The 27,226-nt window shown below is 37.4% G+C and overlaps 1 pseudogene across 1 annotated transcript; it reads left to right on the top strand.

Annotated features, from left to right (window-relative positions):
- The first annotated feature begins 10,667 nt into the window (after positions 1-10,667).
- Mucl1 (mucin-like 1) lies at positions 10,668-14,243 on the top strand (annotated as a pseudogene). The gene is made up of 4 exons (NR_126081.1): positions 10,668-10,784; positions 11,504-11,542; positions 12,364-12,797; positions 14,051-14,243. The product of NR_126081.1 is annotated as a mucin-like 1, transcript variant 1, non-coding (transcript).
- Positions 14,244-27,226: the final 12,983 nt, after the last annotated feature.

Here is a 27,226-nt window from a genome sequence, read left to right as displayed (position 1 = left end):
CTTTTTACCACATTCCATCCCATGGAAGCAGAATTTTCTTTCAAAAGTAGTCACATATAAACCATAGAAACTGTACTACACATAGTCAGAGACAATAATTCTTCAAAAGAGCTGGCTTAGCCAGAAAAGCTACTTAGCAATACAGGTGCCACAGCTTCAGAATATACCAAGAGTATACACACTGATCAGGGCCAGTTTTCAGAAAGTACTCAACAATCCCACAGCAAACACTAAATAGTTCAGCTACACAAAATTGTCCCTGAAATGCTTCGGAACTCAGACTGGGTGAATCTTTGTGGAGGCCACCAGTATCTTCACTATAAAGCATCCTAAAGCACCTTTCCACAGAGGTAATGCAAGTTCCTGACCCTGGGAAGTATCTATGGACATCCATTTCTCTTCTGAGTTTGGGAAGAAAACAGGAGAAATGGGTAAAGAAAAAAAAGATCTCCTATTTTATTTATTTCCTAAAAGTGAAATGCATTTCTAAGCATTGTTGCCCACAGTGTTGATACCTGGGTAGGACTTTACAGTCTATTGAATAGGCTATGTATGTCTCAAGTATTTATCTACAAATTAATAAATTAATAGTTAAATTGGATGAGAGTTTTATTCTAATTTTCTGTGTTTCAGCCTAAGCTAGTCAATGCTACATCACCTTGTAGTTTTTGCCTAGCAGGATGTGGGATTCCTGGGCTGTTAGCTATTGGCTGATTTGACTAGAACTCTACTCTTCCACCTTAACAAAAACAGAAAGACTGTAACAATCTTTGTTTCTCTACATTGGAACAATGACATGTGATCAGTGGTTGAACAGAATGTCTTAGAAATAAATTTCTCTTCACTATGCAGTGAAGATTAGAATTATGTCTCCTGATCTCAATACAGAGTCTGCTTGACCTCAGCCAAACTGAATTTGTCCTGATTGGCAAACTCAATACCTTCAAGACTCCCATATGCATCATGCCAAGGTCCTACTGTCATCTCTTCATTAAGAATGTCCTCCAAACTTGTTGATATGTGTTCACGAATTCAGTTTCCGTGTTCGCTGCAGTCATAAAGCTGTTGTGAGCCAGCTGGCCCTCATGCACAATGGTGAAAATCACAAACTCAGCTCAGACCTCCACACTCATGCCACAGAGAAATTATGTTTAATTATCATAATAGGGGTTCACAGAGTGTATCTTTTTGGTTTTATTTCTAAACTGTTTTTAAATAAACATATTGCACTTAAGATTATTCTATTTAACCGTATAATTTGTATAATTTAACAATACATATTTAAAAGAGTAATCATTTCAGTGCTGGAGAGATGATTCACTGGATGGTATTCACTGGATGGATGATATTTCTCATCCAGAGGACAGGAGTTCAGATCCAGTATCCAAGTTAGAGTCTCATAGTCACACATAACTCCAGCTCCAGAATCTGACATGTGCTTTTGTCCTATGCAGGCTCATAAACAAGCACATAATCAAAAAAATTAAAATGGAGATATAGTTTTTCAAGAATAGCAGTGCCAAGTGTTATGTATTTGTGACTTTGTAATAACTATTAATGTAACTGATATCATCTTGTAAGCAGTTTCAAAGGTAAGTTATAAAAATAACAATATAATTCATGTAAAAATTCAGATTTCACATGTTGAAAATGATTAACTCTGGTCTACTGAGATGAAAATATGTTTTCTACAAAAGCTTAACAACTAGAGCTTGATCCCCAGGATTCACATGGTAGAGTAACAGCACAGAATCCTAACTCCTTCGAGCTGTCTTCTGGTACACATAAACAAACACACACACACACACACACACACACACACACACACCAATAAGTAAAATCAAATTAATTTTAAAACAATAGTTAAAGAGTAACTTGTCCTTGCCACATATGCATATTCTCCATTTTTAAAGTTGCAAAGCCAATAATGTTGCAAGTTCTTTGATATTTATGAAGAAAACAAATCAAAATCTGGCACTGGCTTTGGGGCTGGACATGGGACAAAAAAATGTAAGAAATATAGGAGTAAAATATGTGGCAAGACCCAGAGACTGTTCTACCTGGGGATTCATCCCATATACAGTTACCAAACCCAGACATGATTGTGGATGCCAAGAATGGCATGCTGAAAGGAGCCTGGTATTGCTGTCTTCTGAGAGGCCCTGCCAGAGCATTACAAATATAGAGGCAGATGTTATCAGCCAACTATTAGACTGAGCACGGGGTCCCTAATAGGGGAGTTAGAGAAGAGACTGAAGGAGTTGAAGGGATTATAGGAAGAATAACAATATCAACCAACCAGACCCCCCCCACCCCACCCCCCAAACTCCCAGGGACTAAGCCATCAACAAAGGAGTACACATGGCTCCAGCTGCATATGTAGCAGAGGATGGCCTTATCATGCATCAATGGAAGGGGAGGTCCTTGGTCCTATGAAGGCTCGATAGTTGCCCCAGTGTAGGGGAATTGAGTGCCGGGAGGTGGTAGTGGGTGGTTGGGTGGTAGAACACCTTCATAGAAGCAGGAAGAGGGAGAAAGCCATCGGGTGTTTACAGGAGGGAGGAAAACCGGGAAAGGGAATAACATTTGAAATGTAAATAAAGAAAATAAAACAATTTTTAAAAAAAATATGTGGCAAGACAGAAGCTTGAAAACCAGGACATAAAGGAAATTATATCACATGGAGTATCTTCTCCATAGCAAATGGAATCAAGCAGGGTTAACTTACCACTGGCTTCACAGGGGAAAATACTTTAAAACTATCTTACAAAAGAGTATCTCACATAGAGATTCTAGAAAGGAATTGGAAATTCAATAATAATAAAAAATAATGATATGAAAATTAGTAGATTATCTGAATAGGCATTGTTCAAAATATGATATATCAGTGATCCACACTATCCATGCAACTAATAGCCTTAACTGGAAGAAGTCAAAACCACAATGATCTATAATGCTATCTCAAAATGATTAGAATCAACAAAAAAAACTTACCAAATATGGCAAAAATGTACAGAAAAATTGGACCATTATAAACAATGAGAACATAAGCCAGTACAACAGTGTGGAGGATTTTCAAAAACCTAAAAAATAGAAATACAATATGAACCAGCTATCAAACTACTGCATCATATCCAAAGGAAATTAAATCTGTGAATCAAAGAGATACCTGTACTCATTCTAGTGGTAGCTCTGCTTATAATCATTAAGATAGAGAAAGAATCCAGAATCAATTTACAGATAAGTAGATAAAACATACATAATGGAATATTATTTTACCATAAAGAAACAGAATTGTATTATCTGTGCCAATAATAGCTGGACCATATTATGTTAATAAAAATTAGACATAGAAAAAAAAGATGGCAGAACAGAGTAGCATCTTGCAAAGAGAAGCAGAACTAGAGATGCAGCAGCAGTGAATTTGAGAGCATGGCCATGGCAGACAAAGAAACATGTTGAGGAAGGAGTGCATGGGGCAGTGGGTTGCAAATATAATTGCCATACCCAGGATACTGGTAGGGTAACTGGTGCCAAGAGCAGGGTGGTGTACAGCAGCCTGGAACATGCATAGGTCCTGGCCCCAGACACACTGTCCAACTGTAAGATCACCCTGACTCTGAGCAACAACAGGATATCCAAGGTGAAGAATGGTTCATTTTCTAGGTTAAGTTTCCTAGAAAGACTTCTATAATCCATGCTGCCACCAGAAACCAAATTGATGTCCAGGATCCATGCAGCCACTGGCTGTTATGCACAGTCAGTGTTATGCATCTTTTGAAGTGGTATCAAGGACTGCAAACTCATTACTGAAATGAGAGACATTGAAGGCTCCCCGCCTCCCCAACCCACCAAAACAGAAAAAGAAAAAAGAAAAAAATAGAAACAATTGAAACATGAAGCTCTTGAAGAGAATCCTTAAAAATAGTGATAAAGATGCTGAAGTATATAGCCCTTCACAGTTGACTGATGACTTATGGTAAGGGTGAGGGGTACAGGGTAAGTTGGGGAGGTGAGGAATGGATTGGGGACCGAGGGTGGGGAAAGTGGATGTAGTAGGGGTAGTGGGGGAGTGGTGGGTGGCACTCTTTAAGGAGATGACCACTGGTAGTTTGGGCAATGAGTATATGAGTAACACAAATTGAACTTAGTGAGGTTTATTTGGGGGTGGGGGTACAAGGGAGGGAGATTGGACCTGTGAGGAATAAGAAACAAGTGTAATCAGGGTGTATTGTACGTGATCAGGGTATATTGTATGAAGTTCCCAAAGAATTAATAAAAACATTATGTTGCTAGGGACAAAAAGAGAAAGAAGCAAAGCACATAAAGGTAAATACTCTATAATCTCATATGTGGATTCTTAAAAATATTAATCTCATGAAAATGGAGACTGCAATGTGGTCAACTAAAAGCCAGGGACTGTAGGAAAAAAGGGAAGGTATGAGAAGTTGTTTACCAAGTAGCAAAACGCAGTTGGAGAGGGGGACTATATCGCATTATTCTATATTCCCAAATCAGCAAATCAAAAGAGGAGGGAAAACTTACACTACCATGACAAAATAACAGGAACCAAGAAACGTTGCTCATGGATAATTTTCAACATCATTAGTCTCAGTTCCCCAATAAAAAAATACAGATGAACATATTTTACTAGGAAACAGGAACTATCCTGCTGCCGCCTCCATGAAAAATAACTTATTGTCAAAGATAAATATTACCTCAGAGTAAAAGGATGGAAAAAGATAATCCAAGTATAAGAAAGCAAGATATTAAAATGGTATAGCCATTTTAATATCTGACCAGATAAACTTCAACCCAAAACTAATCAGAAGAGATAGGGAAAGAAACTACATATTCATCAAAGGAAACATCCAGCAAGAAGCTATTGTAATTCAAAATGTTTACACATCAAACAAGTTCATAAAAGAAGCATCAATACAGTTATATCATATATTGACTCTCATATGTTAGTAGTGGATGACAATATCCCACTCTCATCAACAGACAGATCATCCAGACAAAAACTAAACAGAAACAAAAATCTAGAGCTAGATGAAACTATAAATCAAATGAGCCTAGGATATATCTACAGAACATTACCATCCAAAGACAAAAGAATATACCTTCTCAGCACTTCATGGAACCATCTCCAAAATGTGTTGGACCATATATTCAGACACAAAGTCAGCCTCAATGGATACAAGAAAAATAAAATAACACCCTGCATCTTATCTGAAAGCACAGATTAAAGCTGTATATCAACAACCACAGATACAACAAAAAGCTTACAAACTTATGGAAACTGAAAACTCTCTACTGAATGAAAATTGGGTCAAGATGGAAATTTAAAACTTTCTAGAATTGAATGGAAATGAATACACAACATCTCAAACTTATAGGAAACAATGAAGGCAGTTCTAAGAGGCAAGTTCATAGTACTAAGTACCTGCATTCAAAAAAAAAAAATTAGAGAAATCGTAGACTAAAAACCTAATGGCACACCTGAAAGCTCTAGAACAAAAAGAAGAAATAACACTCAAAATCATTAGACAGCAAAAAATTGTTGGAGTTCAAACCCAAGACAAATGGCCGAGTTACCTGTCTAACATATCATACCAACTGTTGGACTGAGCATGGGGTCCCCAATAGATGATTTAGAGAAAGAACTGAAGGAACTGAAGGGGTTTATAGCCCCATAGGAAGAACAACAATATCAACAACCAGACCCCCCAGAGTTCTCAGGGACGAAACTACCAACCAAAGAGTATATATACATGGAGGAACCCATGGCTCCAGCCACATATGTAGCAGAGGAGAGGCACTTGGCCCTGTGAAGGCCCTAGTTGTAGGGTAATTTCAAGGCAGGGAGGTAGGAATGTGTGGGTCAGTAGGGGAATACCTCATAGAAGCAGGAGGAAGGGGGCAAAGTAGGGGGTTTCCAGGGGGAAACAGGGAAAGGAGATAACCTTTGAAATGTAAATAAAGATTTCAGTTTTAATGTCCTTATGCAACTACTGAGTGTATGAATAAATGTGTGTCTGATTCTTGTGCTTTTCTTAGATTCTTTTCCTTCTGTTGGCTTTTTTTACCCAGCTTCAATAGCTGAAATTTTTATCTCACAGTGATAGTTTTTATTTTATCTCAATATAGATATATATATTGTTTTGTTTGTTTTTCGAGACAGGGTTTCTCTGTGTAGCCCTGGCTGACCTGGAACTCACTTTGTAGACCAGGCTGGTCTGGAATGCAGAAATCCAACTGCCTCTGCCTCCCAAATCCTGGGATTAAAGGCGTAAAACAACACTTACCGGCTTGTTTTATTTTAATGTTATGTCTTAGAAGCCCATACTTTTCCAATGAGAGACAGAAAGGGAATTTATCTTGATGGAAGCAGATCTGGAGGGAACTGGGAGGAGTAGAGGGAGGAGAACTGTAATCATGATAGAAAAGAATCTATTTTTCAATAAAGCAGAAAAAAATCTCTGTGATTTAATTTTAGTGAATAAGAATGACCAAGATTAATGAAACAAGACAGCTCATGATGGTGCGGATGTAGGCTAAGAGGAGCACTCATCCATTCTGAGGAGCAAAAACTCACCCAGTGACTTTGGAAATCAGTATGTGATTCCTCAGGAAGCACATGTGTGTCTTCTGTTTTTTCCTTGTTATTGCTTTTCCTCTGTTTACTTGTTTACTTTGTGTTATTCTGGTTTTTATGTTTGCTTATTGGCCTGTTTGTTTTCTATAGACAGAGAGAAAGAAGGTAAGTTGAATGTATGGGGAGGTGGAGAAGATCTAGGAGGAAATGAACGAGTGGAAACCATAATCAGAATATACCAGATGAAAAAAATATTTTCTATAAAAAAGTTTTGCTGCATAGAGTAATCTTGGTTGGCCGTCACTTCAAAAATTGGAATACATCATTCTACATTCTAGCTTTTAGAGTTTCTGTTTAAATAATCTCATGGCTTTTAATATAAAATTAATAATGTCATGGCTTGGTGTTTTTATTGTGCAGCTTCATTATTTTTTTCTTTATTCCTTACACCTAGAGTTTTGACTATAGCATGGTTTGAGTGGAGACTTTTTCCTTATCTTGTCTGCTTGATGCCCTAAATGTCTCCTAAGTCTGATGTCATTTCTTTCTCTACATTTTGAAAATTTTATGCTATGATTTTGTGTATCATTTGTGTATGTAGCCTAAACTGATTCTCCTGCTACCCTCATGATTATAAAATTTTAAGTTTGTGTCCCACAGATCCCAATTGTGCTGTTCATACTTTCTTATAATTTTAAAAATTCATCATGATTTGATTTTTTTCCTTTTTATTATTAATATATTATTTGCTCTTTAGAATTTTCAATATGACTTATCTTTGGTCATATGTACTCTACTCATATTTCCTCTTCCAGTTTCCCTGTGCTCCTAACTTCACATGTTATTTTTTAAAAATAAAATCTTGCTTAATTAATTTTACTTTAATTGCATCCCTGATAATCTGATCCATTTTATTGATGAGATTTTGTACTAGGTTTCTTTTCAGTTGATTTGATGAGATATTCATGTCTAAAACATCAGTTTAACTTTTTTGTATCTTTATAATTTTCTTTTATTTTGTCTATGTGTCACATACACAAAATGTATTAATGTGAATGTATTAATGTAGGAGTGCCCATGAAATCCAGAAGAGAGTATCTTATCTCATGGAACATACAGTAGAAGGATTATAAACTTTATAACTTGAATGCTTAGAAGTGAACTCATGACCTGGAAGAATATCAACTTCTCTTAATAATGAAGCCATCTTTCCCAAACCTTTTGTTTCCAGTATTGTTCAATTGAAGCTAAATTGTAGTAATATTAAAATATTCTTTATCTTTATTCTTTATAGTACTGGGGTTGTGGAGTGGGAGGGTGAGGAAGTGGGGAAGTGGTGGATGGGGTTCGGGGTGGAGGAGTGGGACATTCTCATGGAGACAGAGGGGAGGAGAAATGGGATGAGGAACTGTTAGAGGGCAGACCAGGAGGGGGAAAATGACTGGACTGTAAAAAAAAAAAGATTAAAGTTTGAAAAATAGAATGAATGTCAGCTGAGAAAAGATAAGAAATAGTATTAATTCAACTTAGAAAAACTAAGGAGAAAAGTACATGGAAGTTAAAACTGCAATGTTTCTAATATCCACAGAGTTTAAATATTATTACTGTTGTGGAAAGATTTAGTTAACACATACCCATAAGAGGAGGTAGGGTTGAGAAAATGAGGTAGGAATGAGAGGGAAGTGTATGGGTTGTATGTAGGGAGACTAGTAGAAGAATATACAATAAAATATATAGAGAGGCACACAGAACAGTCATGAAACATATAAATAATGTAAAAACCAAAACATGACCATTAAGACATGTTATGCAGGAGTCAATATTTTTGAAAGGTAACAATAAAAGAAAAAGCTAATTAATAGTTTTTCTTTGACAGAATGGATTTTAATTCATTTCCTCCCTGTGCTGTTTTAAATACTAATCTGCACTGGCTAGGGAATTGCAGCTTAGCTTTAGCTCAAACCTGTAAAACTAGAGTTCTGAGTGTGCAATGCTGAAGTGAGTTCAATTGAATTGTCTTTGGTTTGAGTTTCTGTTTAGTTAAATAAGGCATCAAACTTCCTTTTCCCCAGACCTTAGCACAAAATATTGCTTTAGGGAAATGTTCACCCATTTTTTTTTTTAAATGTGGGGGATGATCATGCATCCCCTGCTTGGGTTTCTAAACGCAAAGAAGGAATATTAACCTCATACATGCTATTTATATTGTGGCTGGAAATGGGCATCCTACCACAGTGAAAGCCATGCTAGCATCTGCTCCTGTAGTCCAGGCCAGGTCAGTTTACATGTGGCTGTGACATAGCTCTGGCATGAGTGCACTGATGTCACCAATGTCCTCCCTATTTTTGCATCATTGTTTCTTCTTACAGCTTCAGGCTGCATATTACATTTCAGCCTCATCCCCTCATAGTGATTTTCCCTGTCTACTGTGATCCCAGCTGCTGTCATGCCTCCACAGCCTGTTTCATCTCTCCAGCCTGTGGTTCCTGCAGCATTTGTGTGCTGCTGAGCAGAGTGGAGTGGGAAGGGAGAGAAGGGAGAGGAACTGAAGCACCTCTTGGTAGTTTCCACAGACATTGCTCAAGATGCATGGATTGTTGACATTACTGCCTGCTGCTTTTCAGAGATTCCCTTTATCATCAGTGATTATCTCCTGTAGAAAGAAAAACTACTGTTCATAATCCTGTTTTCTTTCATAGATCACAATTTGGGCACAATCTGCCACCTCACTCAGAAGTCATGTGCTTTTTTCCTTTTTCACACCCCTACTGTTTTCTGCCCCCTTAAGATGCCTTTCCTTCCCACACAGTCCCCACATATTCTTTTATAACACAATGATTTCATGGCCCTTTCTTTTCTACTTTCCCTCTTTCTAGATCATTTCCTTGTCCCCCCATATAGTACTCTCCTTCCTTTAATGTCATATGCATATTTCTAATTAAATTTTTTCCTTCATACATGCTACATTGAATTTTTATCCTTTTGTCATTTCTTTATTTTCCAATGTAGTCATTTTTTTGTTTCAGTTTTAGTTTGGTATTTTTGAGTTTTTGGAGTTGTTGTTATTTGAAGTATGTATAGATTGAGGTATATGTGTGCTTTGTTTTCTACAATTTTTCCAATATCTATCATAGTGCCTAGTCATAATTATAAGTCGGGGTGTAGAGACATAAAACTTTAATCTCAACACTTAAGATGTAGATGAAGGAGGATTAGAAGTTCAAAGCTAGATTTGGCTATAAGAGATGCTATGTTAAAGACAAAACAAAGCAAAAAATGAAAAAAAAAGAAGAAAGAAAGAAAGAAAGAAAGAAAGAAAGAAAGGAAGATAGAAAGAAAGAAAGAAAGAAAGAGAGAGAGAGAGAAAGAGAGAGAGAAGGAGAGAAAGAGAGAAAGAAGGAAAGAAAGAAAGAAAGAAAGAAAGAAAGAAAGAAAGAAAGAAAGAAAGAAAGAAAGAAAGAAAGAGAAGCAAGCAAAAAAAAAGTTTAGTGGACTCTGGATTCAGTCATTAAAAACACTGTTTTTTCCCTGTCCTTTTACTCTAATATTTTGAATTTTATACAAGAATTGCTGAAATACTGTGAAGTCATATTTGGTCTTTCCATCAGTGTTGGGTTCACTATCCCTGTGATAGGAATATACAATGTGGACACTCTGGAAAACACTTGGTTTTCAGCAGCTTTACCCCTTGAATTAGACACAAAGATGAATATTCTGAAATTTTCTAATTTGAACTATCTTGACAGAGTGTGCAGACATTGGGAGGACCGTGCCTACATCTTCAGCTTCTTGGAATTTGTAAGTATGGCAGCCCCGTTCTTCACACAAGAGAAAGATAGAAGTTATTTCTGGGACAACAGCTTGACTGGACATTTACATTATCATAATCAAGGATTTGCCAAACATTTGAAGTCATGACCTTTCTAATTGGCCTCTGGCTGTGTGGTTGATTCTCATTTACTTTAATTCCCAACCTTTCCTGTTACACAAATACCAGGTTGTGGCAGCTTCTGATTGGTGTGCTCTACATATATAGTCCTTGAAGTGGAACCCTGGTGTCAAGAGTCTTCCTTGTCTCCTAGTATTGGAGCTTGATCTTGTGTGTTTCCTGCTCTTCTATTTGTCACCATGAAGTTCCTGACACTCCTTGTGTTGCTTGGTGTTTCCACTATCCTAGTCTCTTGCCGTAAGTAAAGATTTTTACTTTAACTTAAAATGGGGTCCATAATACATGATACTTAGTGAAACATGAATTTATGGATACCTACATGCTGTTATTTCCTGTCCTCTTACCTAGTACCTGGTTCTATCTCAATTTTTAAACTTAACAGTTTTTTTTCTTTTTTAATAATTTATTTATTCACTTTACATCCTGATCACATTTATCTTTATCATTGTTTGTCTGTGTGTCTGTGTGTCTGTGTGTGTGTCTGCCATGTGGTGTCAGGGTCTCAAACATATTGTCATTCATGTGAGGAGGTTAGAGACAGGAATCAGTTCTCTCCTTCAGCTATGGGATCAGCTCATATCACCCAGCTTATAAGAGAAGAGCTTTTACTTACTGAGCCATCTTGCTGGTACTCACCTCCATTTTGACACATCATTATAAGTAGCTAGGTTGACTCCACCGGGGTTCCTAATTCAGTCCAGTTTTTCCTCTATTCTGAACATGGCACTGAAATGCTTTGTTAGTGTCAATAAGTTACATTTGAGAATGTGACTAAAGACTTATTTCAGGGAAGCAAAACTGACCTCATGTTAGATGTCAAAGGTTTTCTTTATCTGTGCATGTGCTTCCCTCAATCTGTCTACTTAATTGTACATGTCTGTAGTAGTGTTCATATTCTCGATCTCATCAAAATGTTACTTAAGTTCTTCTGTCTTATTTTGCTTATTTTTCTTCAGAGGACGCAGAGACAAACAGTGCTGACACTTCTGAAACTGGTGAGCCTGAGTCTGAGTAACTTTCATTACCTTCCTACCATAACCATTTTCCCTTCACAGCCTCTTGGTAACCAAAGTGTTTTGGATATTTTGAGATGTGAGGAAATTTTAGTAAAATCCATGGAAAGATTCAATCCTAATTAAAAATTATTTTTAATAAATGACAACATTTTATTCCTCATATAAAGATAATTAAGCCTCTGACGTGGACTAAGAGGAACTCTAGGCATTTATTGTTCTTATATAGTATATAAATGTCATGAAGTCTGATACTGTAGCTTAACTTTTATGTGTGAGTACACAGAAGGTCTTCCACACATTAAAGGAAGGACTGATTAAATAAATTTTGTGTATAAAAGAGAGCAAGTGTCACTGGAACAGACAGCAAATTCCTGAAATCACTATGGACTGAGGGCCTGGGAACATATGCCAGGTTGGGTTGAGGCAGAAGCAGAGGCCTGTGCTTTACATAGGTGTGTTAGTCTCAAAATGATGTTTGTTTTCCTTCTTGGAACTGGCAGTGGAGGCTGTTGCCTAGGAAGTTTCTTTGTGAATTTTAGGCAATGGTGCCTGTAACTAGCTTGGGTTTTATTTTTGTGTCCATGCCTGTCACAAAGTGCTTGCTTGTGTCTTGGGTCAGTGTCATTGCCCAAGGAAATTATAAGGTCATGAAAGATAAAGCAATAACATATGTGATAGATTAAATATTTGATAGAATTAGTGAATTCAGAATAAAGAATGAATGTATAATTCTGGGTGGAACCAATGACATTCCAAAGAAGAGTCAGTATCTCACTTGGAGGGTTTCCTTCTAATTTCAGCTGATTCTACTGGTGGAAATACTAGCTCTGAAACTCAGGCAGATAGTACTAATGAAAACCAAGATGCTGAGTCCTCTAATTTAGCCAAGGAAGAAAATGAGAGCACTGAGAATACCAACACTGCTAATGAGGCCTCTGAGGAGGACAAAAAGGGAGAGACAGATGATAACATTACCAGGGAAGACACCTCCACTCAGAAAGAAGAGGATGATACCTCTAATCAGACCAAAGTGGGTGACACCTCCATTCAGAAGGAAGAGGATGATACCTCCAATAACATAGAAGGGGATAATACCTCTAATCAGAACAATGTGAATGATACCTCCAATGAGAAACAAGAGGATAATACCTCTCATAAAAAAGAAGGCAATGACAAGACTGAACAGAAAAAAGAAGATGGCAAAAAAAATTTAATATTATTGGAAAAATGAAAGGTAAAAATCATTTCATCTAATTCTGTTCTTTATGGAACTCTTTGAATCCTTAAGTTCCCCATGGCCACAGTAAACTGTACTTTCGTGAGGAAGTAAGGAGAGGAAGAAGAAGATACCCTTCTTTTATTCCTCTTTTCTAAGTTCATCACATTGTTTATATATAAGCACCAGAAGGATCAGAAGTTGACAAGAGTATGTTATCAATTTTAGCTGCATCAATCTTGCAATATTAGATCTGTTAAAGACAATGTAAATACAGCAGAAATCATTGAAAGTGTAAAGTGTCTCCATGTAGCATGGCAACTGCATGGCTTTTCTTTTTCTTAAATAAAAGTCTATGTTTTCTTTGGAGACTATTCTAAAAATTGAAATAGAAAATGGTTTTGTGATGAGGTCTTCCATGGATGACTGTTAAAACATAAATCAGGAGACTTCTAAAAGTTTAAAAGTTTATTCCGTATGAGGGTTTTTTTTCCTAGCCCTTCAACTTTAAAGAAATACCAATTATATTATACTATATTATATTTTATGCATATGTCAGGCATCATGTTATAAAATTCACATTTCTGATGTGATTCAGATCTCTAGAAAATTAGTCCAGGTAATATATACTGTAAAAATGAAAGAATGGGAGGCTTCAACTGAGCAGCTTTTCTCTGAGAGAAAGGGCAGTGATGGAGGATGGTGTTTGCCTCAGAGGACAAGGTGCTGAGGAACCTTGTCCAGGTATTGCTTCTCTTTCATATCTGGACTGTTGTTTATCATCTTGCTTGGTGATCTGTGCTGGCAGATGCTGAGTGAGTATATGGCCACAGTTTCTTTACCAGAGAAGCGGGATTCCTTGTGTACAAATAGAAGAAAAATTAATGCTAATTATCATCATTTAAAACTCTGTAAAATGTCTGGCTTAATGGCTCCATTGTAGTCTAAATATCCAAATACTGAAGATGGGAAATAAAATTTGGTTGGTTTATTTATTTTTGAGACAGTGCTTCATTACATAGTCCAGACTAGCCATGAATCCTTGGCCTTCCTGCCAGTAATTCCTGAAGGTAACAAACTTGGGCCTTTGCCACCAAATCTGTGACTTTTATCTTTGACGGATGAAAATTTCATGTGTTTTGTGTTGTTATTGTTATTGTTGTTGTTGTTTTTGCTTCTACCAAACATAATAGAGTTGTTAGTCCTCGTTCAGGTTAAAACAAAAAAATGAAATCTCAAAAATCCTCCTTATTTTTTTCTTTCTCTTACAGAAATGAAAAAGAAGATGAATGTAATGATATTGAATAACATTCATGGTAGATGAGTTTGCATCTTCTACTACTGACCTTTCTGACACAGACTAGAACATCCTTGATTTGATTTCCTCCAGTTATTTACCCTGACTATTTGCTCTCTCTCTCATTGCTAACTTTTATCAAATAAATGGTAATCATGAGCAGCATCAAAATGATTTTGGTTTTTTTGTATGGACTGATGTTGAATGTGTAGGCAAAACCATGGAGATGCAAACTATTCCCAGGTCCTCCCTTGAGCTCTTTTTAATAACTGGGCTATGGTTATCTGAAAGATTACTGAGTTCATTCCATAACATAAACACAGAATTGAAAGTCTGAGAAAGACTTTAAATAATATCTATATATTTAAATAAGACATAAATATTAGGCATAACACTAGAGCTTTTAATATTAATATACTATTTTTCAGTATTAATATACTAACCAATTGGTTTAAGTGTTCAGTTTCATTCTTCTAAATTTTCTTGAATTATTAATATTATTACTATTTTATCTGAAGTGATTTAGAGGTGACAGTGATGAAATAACATCCTGAATCTGCTACTGGCCTGACACAGGCAACCAGACTCTGAAGGTCTTAGGACTGAACTTGTCATTAAGGTAGCAAATGAATTCTGGAGTTTGACCAAAGGATAACACACTAGCATCAGATGGGATCCCTCAGTGACAGTGATTAAATGAGACAAAACGTTAAGAGTCCCTCAGCATTTTTTTTTTTTTGTGCACCAAACAAGTTTAATATATGACATAAAGCATTCCCTCTCTCAGCTAAAGAGTAAGCACTGCTCTATCACCAATTACAAATTTTGTTTCTTAGGATTCTGTCTTTTTAGATAAGATTCATTAAAATTTGAGATATTACCATTTTACTCTCCCCCAAAGCATCAAATCCACAGAAATGTCCTGATTCCCTGATAACTTACCCTGTTTTCTGACTCAAGACCAAATGCTATGTTAATATTTTCACAAAGGCAGCGCCACTCCCTGGTATTTCTACTATTGTGCTATGTCCTTGATTGACTAATGTGATAAAATTTCCTAGATTTTTCAGTTATAACTAAACTTGAGATAGTCATCATGGCAAGTTTTGAAACAAACTGCCAAGTTAGAATGGGTGGTTAATGTGACTGTTACTTGGCCCCTTATTTGTTTCACTGACTTGACTAGAAACCTAATCATCATTTGTCATAGGTATGCAGGTAGTAGTCTAGGGGATTACTGAGTTCATTCCATGATATAAAAATAGGATTGAAAGTCTGGGAAAAACAGAAGACACAAAAAAGGCAAAGGTAACAGATTAATTGTCAACAGCTCCCATCTGTATGGGTGGGGCTATAAAGCAGACTTCTGGTAAACAGACTCTGGGTTGGGTGTTTTATTGTGTGTCTTTGTTTTTCCCTATTTCCTGTTGGATCTGTTTTGATACATGTACCCATTCCTTCTCACTATTCTCTTCACAGCGTCTTCTGGGAATAAGAAGCTAACATCTTAGAGAGCCTGCCTTCTCTTTGCTTGTTTACCAATGTCCCTCTAACTTTCTATCAAATGAGTCTGTGGACCATTTTTCAGGAACACTGTCTGCAGCTTTGAAGGCTTTGTATTTAATTTTGACTTTCTGATCAGAACTCATCAATTAGTCATATTCCTTAGCCACTATAGTGTACTCAGTTGGTTGATGCACCTTAAGGAGATATTTGATTATTAAAACTACGACTTTTGGGTCTGGAGAGATGGTACTTGTTATTCTTGCAGTCAGCCTGGGTTTGGTTTCTGTGATTCATACAATGGTCTACAAACATCTATAACTCCAGTTCCAAAATCCTTTTCTGGCCCCGGCAGACATGTGTGACATGTATGCATTTGCAGACAAACACTCATACATATAAAATAAAAATAATCCTTTAAAAAGATTGTGTTGGGTACTTTAGAGCCTGGATTTCAGTTTCAGTGAAATTGAAGCTGTGTTGACTATCTTATGAGTAGGCCAAGAGCAAGAGTTCACAAGTCTACAAGCATAAATAAGGCCAGGACCAGATGACCTTATTGCTGGATTTTACCAAAGCTTTAGAAACCTGGGGTAATACTACTTAATTATTCAAAGTTTAATGAGAGATGATCTCTCAAAACTCATTCTAGAAATCCAAGGTTACCCCTTTTACCTGAACTAGACAAGGACATGACAGTAAAAATGAAAAAGGAAAGTTTAGATGTTAATGATCATCGACTCAAAAGTACAGAGCAAATGAAGTACCATCAAACAGATCAGTCATGATGATACAGTTGGGTTTATCCCAGAGATATCAGTTATAACTAGGAAATGAACAGAATAAAAATAGAAGCATGCTAGTCATTTCAGTATATAATGCAAAAGTATTTAATAAAATTTAATATCCATATCCCTTCATGATAAAAGCCCTAAACAAATTATATCTAGAATAAAACAACCCATTGACAACCACTGATTATTCCAAGGTAGCAAAACAAACAAATGAACAAACAAACAAACAAACAACAAAATGTTGGAGAAAAGATCAATTCAGTAAATGGTAAACCTGGATGTGAACATAAAAAGGCAAAGGGCAATTTTCAAGACAGAGCTACACAATGAGACCATGCCTCAAAAAAAAATTAATTCGATAAATAGAAGCTGGGTGGTGGTGGCACATGCCTTTAATCCCAGCACTTGGGAGGCAGAGGCAGGAAGATTTCTGAGTGCAAGGACAGCCTGGTGTCCAATGTGATTTCCAGGACAGCCTAGGCTATACAGAGAAACCCTGTCTCGAAAAACCAAAAAAAAATAAATAGATGATAGATAGATAGATAGATAGATAGATAGATAGATAGATAGATAGATAGAAGATAGATAGATAGACAGACAGACAAACAGACATACAGAACCCCATTTTCAAGCACTGGCCACATAATATATATGCTAAAACTATCTAGTGCATTTTGTAGCTGTCCAGAAGCCTCAGTGAACTGGGTACCTGAAAGGGAGTCTGGGAATGAAAAAGGAGAGAAAGATGAAGCTAAGACAAAGGTTTCTGATTAAGGCTCAAAGTTTAATTTTCAGCTCTGTGCTTATATAGGCAAACTCCACAGACCTATCCCTTTGTTTCAGCTGGATTAAGTTGCAAAGCAAGCTCAGCAGGCAGTCATCTCCTCCAGGCTCTGGTAGGGAAATGCAAATGCACTGACTTCAGTCAAATTGTAAAACCATCATAGTTTACTTAGCTTATTGAAGGCTGGGGAAAAGGAACAGCATTTCACAGATCCTGACCAACCTATTTCATCCTTAACTCCAGGTCTAGCCCCTGGTAAGTATCCTAAAGTACCATACACTTGTTCTACCCCAGACCTAGTTCAGGCTGTGTGTCATGTGCATTCTTGACAGTCCATAACGTCCCCAAGAACCGAAAAGGTAATAGAAGCAATAAAGAAAACACGAACTGAGGCAACTCTGGTGTGGTGCTTTGAATATTCTTGGCCCAGGGAGTGGCCTTGTTAGAGTAGGTGTGTCATTCTGGGCATGGGCTTTATGACTCTCATCCTACTTGCCTGGAAGCCAGTCTACTCTTGTTTGTCTTCAGAACAAGATGTTGAACTCTCAGCTTCTCTTAAGCTATGACTGCCTGGATACTGCTATGCTCCCAACTTGATAATGGATTGAACCTCTGAACCTGTAAGCTAGCCCCAAATAAATGTTGTCCTTTAGAAGTGTTACCTGTCATGGTGTCTCTTTCCAGCAACAGGAACTAACCAAGCCAATTCAGTGAGCAGTGGGCAGAAGTGAGGCTTGAAAAGAAAAACACAATTAGACAAATATTATAACATGACTCCAGTCAGTGCTGAGGTTGAAGTGGGTTTATTTTTTCCCAGAAGCTTTTATACCTTTCTAGGTACTTGCAGAGAACAGGGTTAGTTCTTAGATCAAAGACAAAGTAAATAAACAAGGCAAAGAACAAAGAGATCACACCAGGTAGTAGTCAAACCAAGGAATAAACAAGTCCCTGGAGTCACTGGGTCTGGGGGCTTATCAGGATTACCAAGACAAAAGGGAAGTCTTGATACTTGCATTAGCCTAAATGTGAATATTCTTACCTGAGCCTACTTCCTCCTCTGAGCCCAGTGACAAGAACTCACCAAATTTCTATAAGCAGCCCCAAGAACTCGACATGAGGAGTCCTGACAAAGACACAGAAACATGCTCATACACACACATTTAAACAAACACATATGTTGCACACACAAACATAATAAGAAATGCAAGAATGGAGTTGTAGACAGATATCTGCTTTGGCATATGCCATTCCCTGCTTTAGAAAGCAGGATCTAGTGTTATAGCATCAGAGGAAGATCATGGTCTTTCCACATTTCCAGCGCTTGTGATGTACTCACAGAACTCCTCAAAGTGCCAGATGGTCAGAATGCATAGACAAAGTTTCTTCATGATAACTTGGGTATTTTACGTGTGATTCTTGGGCTTTGTAGCATTAGAGACATACAGGAGTTGCCAATGAGTTGCCAAAGGCCTGCTTCCTTTTGAGATTTTTAGATCCTATACACCTAAAATGATCCCATTGGGCAGCAAATTGCTTCCTGTGTTGCTCTGACACTTTCCTGTCCACCATCTAACATAATCTGAGATTTAAAGACAATTTATGGAAAACGTAGAGAGTTCAGATTGTCCATAGCCATTGGATTGGGAGAAAGAAAGAAACAAATGGGAAGGGGAGGGTAAAAGGGGGAGGGCAAGACCTGATGCCTTTCTTTAAGTTCTGTCACTTACCAGAAGCATAGAATTCTTGCTAGGCCTTGTAACTCAGTGTAATATATTCATAGCCTTGCATTCTTAGTGTGAGGACAGTGGAGGAAGTCTTTAGCCCTACTGGTTTTATTCAGTCAGTCACCCCTTGGTATATGCAGAAGATGAGTCAATAATCCACAGAGGGATGCCAACATCTAGAAATGCTCATAATCTTTATATAAACATGGTGTAGCATCTGATTAGGATCTGTAAATATCTGCCCATACTTTAAATCACCTGTAGATTACTTGCAACAGCTAGTGCAACATAAATGGTATAGCAATAGTATTATTCAACACTGTTGATCAAAAATATAAAATATCTATATATATCACCTATTTTGGAGGATATTGATAATCTGTTAGATGAATTCTCAGACTCTAAACTACAATTATAGATGGCTAGCCATATTTTGAAAATATTTTTGAAATATCTTTTTTGTATATGTATATGTCTGTCTATATGTATATAGACAGTGTATACTTCGGCCTTAACAATTCAGAAGAGTGTATCAAATACACGGGAACTGAAGTTACAGAATGTTGTGAGCATCATATGTATTCAGGGAACTGAGTTTGGGTCCTCTGAAAAAGGAGACATACCTCTTAAATGCTGGGCCACCCCAGCTGTACTTACTTTTAATACATAATAAATAGACCTGGCCCCATTTCCCCTGGAGAAATGTAGCTTCTGCATTAATATATGTCAGGTTCTAGAAACTTCTGCATCTGTGATGACTCATGACTGAGGTTTCTTCATGCTGGTGATTGCTGTTCTGTTTGTGCTTGATTATTTTCATCGTTCCCTGTTGTCTAAGGGTTTTGTCACCGTGAAGAGATACCATGAGCAAGACAACTCTTATAAAGGCAAACATTTAATTGGGGCTTGCTTACAGTTTCAGAGGTTCAGTCCATCATCACCAGGGTGGGAAGCATGGCATTATGCAGACAGACTTGTTCATGGAGAAAGAGCTGAGAGCCCTACATCTTGATCCAAGGGCAGCCAGAAGGGGGGAGGGGTTCTTCTGCACTGGCCAGGTCTTGAGCTTAGGACTTTAAAGTCCACCCCACAGTGACACACTTCCTCAAACAAGTCCACACCTCCTAACAGTGCCACTTTCCATGGACCAAGCATATTCAAACCACCACATTACACTCTCTAGCCCCCACAGGTTTGTTCAAACATTTGAGTCTATAGAGGCTATATATAATAGCCATATATAAATAAATAGCCATATGTATATATATATACATATATAGCCATATATATATATATCTATATATAATAGCCATAGCATAATGCAAAACATGTTTAGTCTAACTTCAAAAGTTCCCATAGTCTATCATAGTTTGTTGGGAGCTATTAAGACAACTCTATTGTCTTGATCTCTGAATTGGGCCTATCCCCCCAAGAAGAAAAGGGGGTCAAAAGCGGGCCACCGATGCAACGTTCTAAGAACAACCACAGAATGTTCCAGCCCTAAGTCAGCGCCAGATGTCCTGACCACAAGATGTACCCTGATACTACCAAGTTCCTGCTTCCCCGTGTAGTTGCCAAAAGAAAATTTTCCGCTGCCCCATCCCTCCTGATGAGAAGTGCTTCCCCTTTTGCTTGTGCATTTAAGCCTTGAGCCTTGCTGAATACAGAGAGACCTTGATGCTACTCAGATTGCTTCCGTGTTGTTTTTGCACTTGGTTTCCGTCTCTCCCTCCAGCATTTGGTTCTTAGGAGAAGGTCCCCTCCAGACCCTCTAATAACTGGACCTGCTGGACGGGTCAATAGTTTAACAATGTTTAAAAGTCCAAAACTAAAAATCTCTTCTAGGATTCATTCAATCTCTTAACTGAAATCCTGTATAAAATCAAATTTAAAAAGCAGATCACATACCTTCAACATCAAAGTATATACATCACTAATCCAAAATGTCATAGTGAGAAAATATAAGACTAAAAGTCATCTGGGCAAACTCAAACTCTTTATCTCCAAGTGCTCCTCAGGTCTCCAAGTCTTTCATCTCTGTTGACTACAACAAACTTCTTTCTCTTGGGCTGGTCCCACTCCCTATTAACAGCTTTCCTCCGCAGGTATCCTATACCTCTGGCATCTCTAACAACTTGGAGTCTCCAAGGCAACTTTAACTTTACAGCTTCTTGTTCCTATCTCTGGAATTCACACATGATCTTCTAGCCTGATCCAAGGGACTTAGGTAACTTTTTTAGTTATGCCCTTTATAGCACTCTAGGCTCAGGTAGACTAGACTCTGGCTGCTGCTGTTCTTGGTAGTCATACCATGGAACTGACCTTCCCAATATGCTGGGGACTTTTGCTACAATTAGGCTTCACTAATAGCCTCTTATAGTCTATCTTCAGGGTGCTAAGCTTCAACTTCTTTGCATGATTCCTTCTGTCCACAGCCATCAACATCAGTTGAGGCAGCACCTTCACCAATGGCCTTTCCTGGCCTCTCACAGTGCTAAGCTTCAAGCAGTCTCCATGACCCCTTCATGCCTTCAAAATAAGTACCACCTGGGTGATTTTTACATGTAACAATGTATAGCTGCCTGCACAATTTCTGTCTCTGAAACAAAACTTCTTTGTGTTCTGAGAAAACACTTCCCAGATTTCACCCCAGTGATCCTGGTCTCTTCTTCAACATTGCTAAATACTTAGCCTCAGCTAATCAGCATCAATTGTCTCAGTAAATACTTCTATTCTTAACTCTAAAGCCAGAGCCACATGGCTGATGCTGCTAAGTTCTGCTGCTGCTGCTGGTGCTGGAGCATAGCCCCTGTTTTATTATATCCTATACTGCCTATGCTTGACTGGCCTGAAACTTGCCCTGTAGACTGACCTTGAACTCAGAGATCTGCATGCCTCTCTTTTTGAGTGCTGGAATTAAAGTCATGTACCAGCCTGCCTGAACCTAAGTCAATGTAGAGATGGAGTTGGAACAACGGTGAAGATACATATGGAATTTTCTAAGCATGGAGGTGACACCCTTGATACTCTGATCCTCAAATTGTTCTGTTTCCTACAAAGAGACTGAGCAGGTGACAGTTAGCTGCTGCATGATCTCTGTGTCCTTAGGGACGGGGACTCTTGATATGGATGTCTATAACACAGACAAATCAACAAATACCACAGGGTTTATCTTATATGGCAGGCCTGAATTGAAAAAGATGTGTATATGTGTAATTAAAATGGAAACAGGCAGTTAGGGAAGGGAAAGGGAACCACAGGGAGGGGGAATGAGGACAAGAAAGAGGACACAGTGATTCAAGTACAATTTGTACTTCTGTGAAAATGTCATAATGAAGCCCATTATATTGTAAAATGAGGTATACTAAAAGCACAAATTTTCATTGAAAAGAATTGGAAGTATCAATATGAATTTATGAAGTAGTTTTTTAATTAAATTTTTTTGATTAGCGCAAAATATTGGGTTTCATCATAGTGGTTTTTCACAAGTACTTTAATATTAAAAAATTATGTGTGTAAACTGATGGTAAAGCCCTATTGCTGAAAACAACATCTCCATAACTAATTGAACATGGAGAAGTCAAGTTAGTGTATGCCTAGAGCCTTCACCCCTAAAGACTAGTGTTCATAATACTGAAAGGAATTCTGCATGCAACCAGAGGATAAAGGTAAACACAAACTCAGCTTTAAACCCTTCAGTATGCCATGGTGGCCTGCCTACAAGAGTTGCACAAAACTAGTGGGAGTAATCAAATTATATCTGATGAGATTTAAGGCCTATTCCATAAGTGCAACCCATATTCAACACTGCTTACTGTTCTACTAAAGGAATGTAGTAACAGAATGACTCCTGACAATATTCTGGTATCAGAATACATCACTGTCTTGCTCAGCCATCATCAGAGAAACTTCCTCCTGTAGTAGATGGGGAAAATAAACAAAATATAAAACAGAGACCCACAACGGGACAATGCAGAGTATAAGAGACCTTAGAACACTCAATCATAAGTAAGATAGATCTATCAAATCTCCCTCACAGCTCATAGAACCATGCAGAAGAAGAGGAGAAACGATTGTAAGAGCCAGTGGGAATGGAGGACACCAAAGAAATAAGATGTTCTAGACATATGTATTCACACAGACTGTGGCCATATGAAAACACTTTTCACTGGGCTAAGCCAGATGGGGTCCAGAGCTGAGAATGGAAAAAGACATAAAGAGTGTTGACTCTCATACATGACAAAATAAATTTCAAAACAAAAATACTAAAAAGAGAGTAATAGAGGAACATTTCCTACTAATTAAAGAAGAAAAAAACTCTAAAAGTTCATTGTAATCCTAAAATTATATGCATCAAACACAGATGCTCCCAATTTTATAAAAGAAATACCAGTAGATCTAAAACCAGAGATTCACACAATATAGTGATAATGAGGCATTCCAATATCACACTGTGACTGATAGAATGAGAAGTTGTGGACCTAAAAGATAAATTAAATAGACCTAAAAGATAACTGCAGAACATTCCATTCAAACAACCCCTTCACTAAAATCTATCACTTAAAACACAAAACAAGCCTCAACAAATTTAGGAAAATAAAAGTAACATTCTATATTCTATACCACGATGAATAAAGCCAGATATCAATAACAATGTATAATATATGAAATAGACAAACTCATGGTTACTAAACAACACACTCCCAAATTAGAATTGTGTCAAGCAAGAAATCAAGAAGAAAATACAAAAAAATTCAAGAACTGCATGAAAATAAAAACAGAATACATCAAAATTAATGGATCACAACAAAAGTACTTAAGAAAGCAAGTCTATTATACTAAGTGCTTACATCAAAATATTCAAGATATCTTAAATTACTAATCTAATTATATCTAGGAGGCTTGGAACAACAAGAAACAACAACATCCTCCAAAAGTGTACAAGAAGAGACCATCTAAATGATGACTGAAATTAATAAAATAGAAATTAAAACATAAGCAATAAAAAGAACCAATGAAACAGCTTCCATTAACTTTTTGCAGGGATGTTGCCTTAATTTGTGTTTATCTCAAAATACATATTTATTTTTCAATAAAAATGCATATTTATTTTTCCATGAAAATTTAAAGATAGACTTGCAGGAACTACCAATTTGGACTCACATTTTTTTGCTTTCAGAGGTTGAAATAATTTTTTCACTGCTCTTCTGCTTTTATGGTTGCTGATGAAAAGTCTGAGATAGTTTTTTTTTTTTTTTTTTTTTTTTTTTTTTTTTTTTTTGCCACTGGTGAGTTGATTTTTCTTGTGCTACTTTTAGGATTATTTCTTTACAGTGTATATTCGATCTCCTAGCTATATATAATATGTCACAGAGAGTTTCTTCCTCTGCCCTCAATGATACTATGTGCTGTGCTAAGATGATAGATGATTTCTTCTAAATAAAGAGGATTCTCATGGTGTAGCTCACCCAAACTTTCATTTGGCACATTGGCTGTGCCTCTCAGCTGGTTATTAGGATCACGTGCTCTTAAGCATCCTTTGTGTTATTCTAGGTTGAGCATTCATTGCTATGGAATAATGTCCCACTGCTGTGATCTCGGTAGGAAGAGATCGCTATAATCTTTATCCTTCAAAGGGACACAGAATATAGCAGAAGATTGGGTCAAAAGGACATAAAAGTCAAAGAAAGAGGCAGAGTGTCCTAGCACTAGTCCTTTGACTGTTGGTACCTTCATTAACCATAGTAAATTTCAGATCAGCCAGGACTATAACAGTGAGAATCTGTCTCAAAAATACAAAGCAAAAAAAGACAAAACAAACAAATAGCAATAAAATACCATAAAATCTGTGCGATAACACTGTATAAGTCTTAGGCCCTGTGAAAATGCGTTGAGGTGGAAATTTCTAGTTGTGTGATATGATGCCGACTCTTTTGCCAAAGCAAGACCCCTGAGAGGACACATGATATTTGGACAGAGTGTAACTAGGACTCCACATTCAGTGATGGCATGCTTGCATAGCTATCCTTGCAATGCTTCATTAGTCTCTCATCTTTGTATGGTTGAGAGAGGCACAGCAGAAAACTTCTGCTAGCATTGGGTTGCTTCTCTTTGCACTGGCTGACTTGTGGCTATTAGTGAGAGGCCTGGCTGTTTCTGTTGGATCATGCCACTGCTACTGATTCGTGTTTGGTATCCTGACACTACTGAGTTGGACTGCTGATATCCTAACAGTGAAGATTGGAATAACCCCAAAGAACTACTTCTAAACAGGTCCACATCCTCTTGTCCTGTTTACCATCGTTTCTCTCCTACCTTTGTACAGTGGGCTACAAGGAGGGGGGTTGAAGTGTTTGAAAACCCTTATTAAAGTAGGTTTTGAAAAATCTAAACCTACAGGAAGGAGATGGCTTTATGGCTTGACTGGCTGGCTGGTTCTTGGTTATGACTTCTTTCCTCTGGTCTTTCCTTAGAGGACATGTGGAGCTGACCAGCTTCAAGTATCTATCTTCTGATGCATTTGAAAAAGAGAACTGCAAGCATGAGACTTACTTGTCCTAGACATTTATCAACTTTCAGCTCTTTTATGTAAGGATGCTCTGAGTTACAAAAGGGAAAGAAGACATGGGAACAAGTTGTTTCTGGGGAAACATTTAATATGGAAAACGTGGATCTTCCAAACTATGTCACTAGAGTTAGACATTTCATAAAGATGCAACCATTTTTAAATGTCTTCTATTCTGGCCCCTGGCCCACCTGTTTCCTTTCTTATGAACTTTTCTGGTACCCTAAAGCAAAATCTGACCCAATGACTCCTGAATGGTCACTGTGTGTATGGTATGTGAAGACACGTCTTGCTTTGTGCGGACACTAGAGCTTCATGCTCTGATCTCCCTGTTCTTTGATTGTAGCAATGATTTTGACACACCCATGTGTTGCTGTTCTTTGGACATGAGTAAAGACTTTTACTTGAGCCTACTTTTTGAAGATGGCCTATAAATATTGAATTTGGCTTATAGATGTTTAGAATGCTAGTTCTTTGCATATTCTCATCTATACTACATAGATATATTTACTATTTAGGTATATTTATAGTATATATTTACTGGATATCATAACTTAAATTTAATCATTTTTGGGTTTCCTAATTCTGTGTGGCATTTTATCCTGTTCTAAACTTTGTTTGCAAGTACATGGCTAATTTGAGTAAAGTATCTTTGAGAAGGTAATCAAAACAAAACCAATGAATGTGTATTAGGTTTTTACATTCCCTGTTTTACCTGTGTGATTCCTTGGCCTCTGTGTCTCTCAGGACTAAAGTTCTCCATGTGAAGATCAGCAGCATTGGTCACTCAGTGTCTTATAACTTATTTTTCTTCTTTTTTTTAAAGAGAAGACAATGACAGCTGCTCCCTATAAGGCATCTGGTACTGGTGAGCCTGGCTATCCTTCATTTCTTTCCTGTCATGTCCATTTCCCCTCTCCAGTCTCATCTTCCTCAACTTGCATATGGCTAAGTAGCCAACAGCAGAGAAAGCTTCATTCCTACTTATAAAGTTCATACTTTTACCTGTATCTTTGTAGACAAGTCTCGAACATAAACTTTCAGAATTTGTAAACAATGCTAAGAAGTCATGTAAAGCTATCATAAGTTGAAAGAATGAATACATTACTGTCTGTGGAAAAGATAACAGCTACCCCTGTAGGGAATGATCAGACTATACTTCCAGTAGTTTCTATGAAGTGAAGGGTCAGGACAACTGGCTGGATATCATGAGATGAGGATGCCAACAGGAGTCCAACAAATCCAGGGGTCCAGGCTTTGTTCCATGGAGTGCTATACATGTCAGCTATAAAGAGTGTTTCTCTTTTGTGATTAGAGAATTGGGTATTTGCCTGATGAATTTCTTGATGTCTTTAGGCTGTACTATCTATGAGTGGGAACACATGTGACTGTGATTGTTCTATGCTCATGTCCGGGACAGAGTCTTGTGTTTCTTTTCCATCAATCTTATTGCCCATGGTAGAAGCCTTAACCTCTTCATGTCCCAGAAATGGCAGTATCATGTAGAATGAGACAAGAAAAATTACAGATGGACTGAACCTATAGCAAAATTGCATAGATGCGTTTAGAAAGAGGAAGGTGTATTCAGCTGAGTACAAGACCCTTCTAAAGATAGAGTCTATATCTCAGGTCAAATTTTATTCTTGAATTCTACTTCTGCAGATTCTGCCGCCAATGCCAAAGATACGACTATTTATTTGTTCAACAAAAGTATATTGGGTATGATCATTTCATCTAAGGCTCTCCTTATGTAGATCTAGGATTCAGTGCATTCTCTACT

The sequence above is a fragment of the Mus musculus genome, chromosome 15 (assembly GCF_000001635.26).
Source record: "Mus musculus strain C57BL/6J chromosome 15, GRCm38.p6 C57BL/6J".
Classification (NCBI taxonomy): domain Eukaryota; kingdom Metazoa; phylum Chordata; class Mammalia; order Rodentia; family Muridae; genus Mus; species Mus musculus.
The sequence above is the reverse complement of the archived record's forward strand: the minus strand, read 5'-3'. Positions and strand labels throughout refer to the sequence as shown.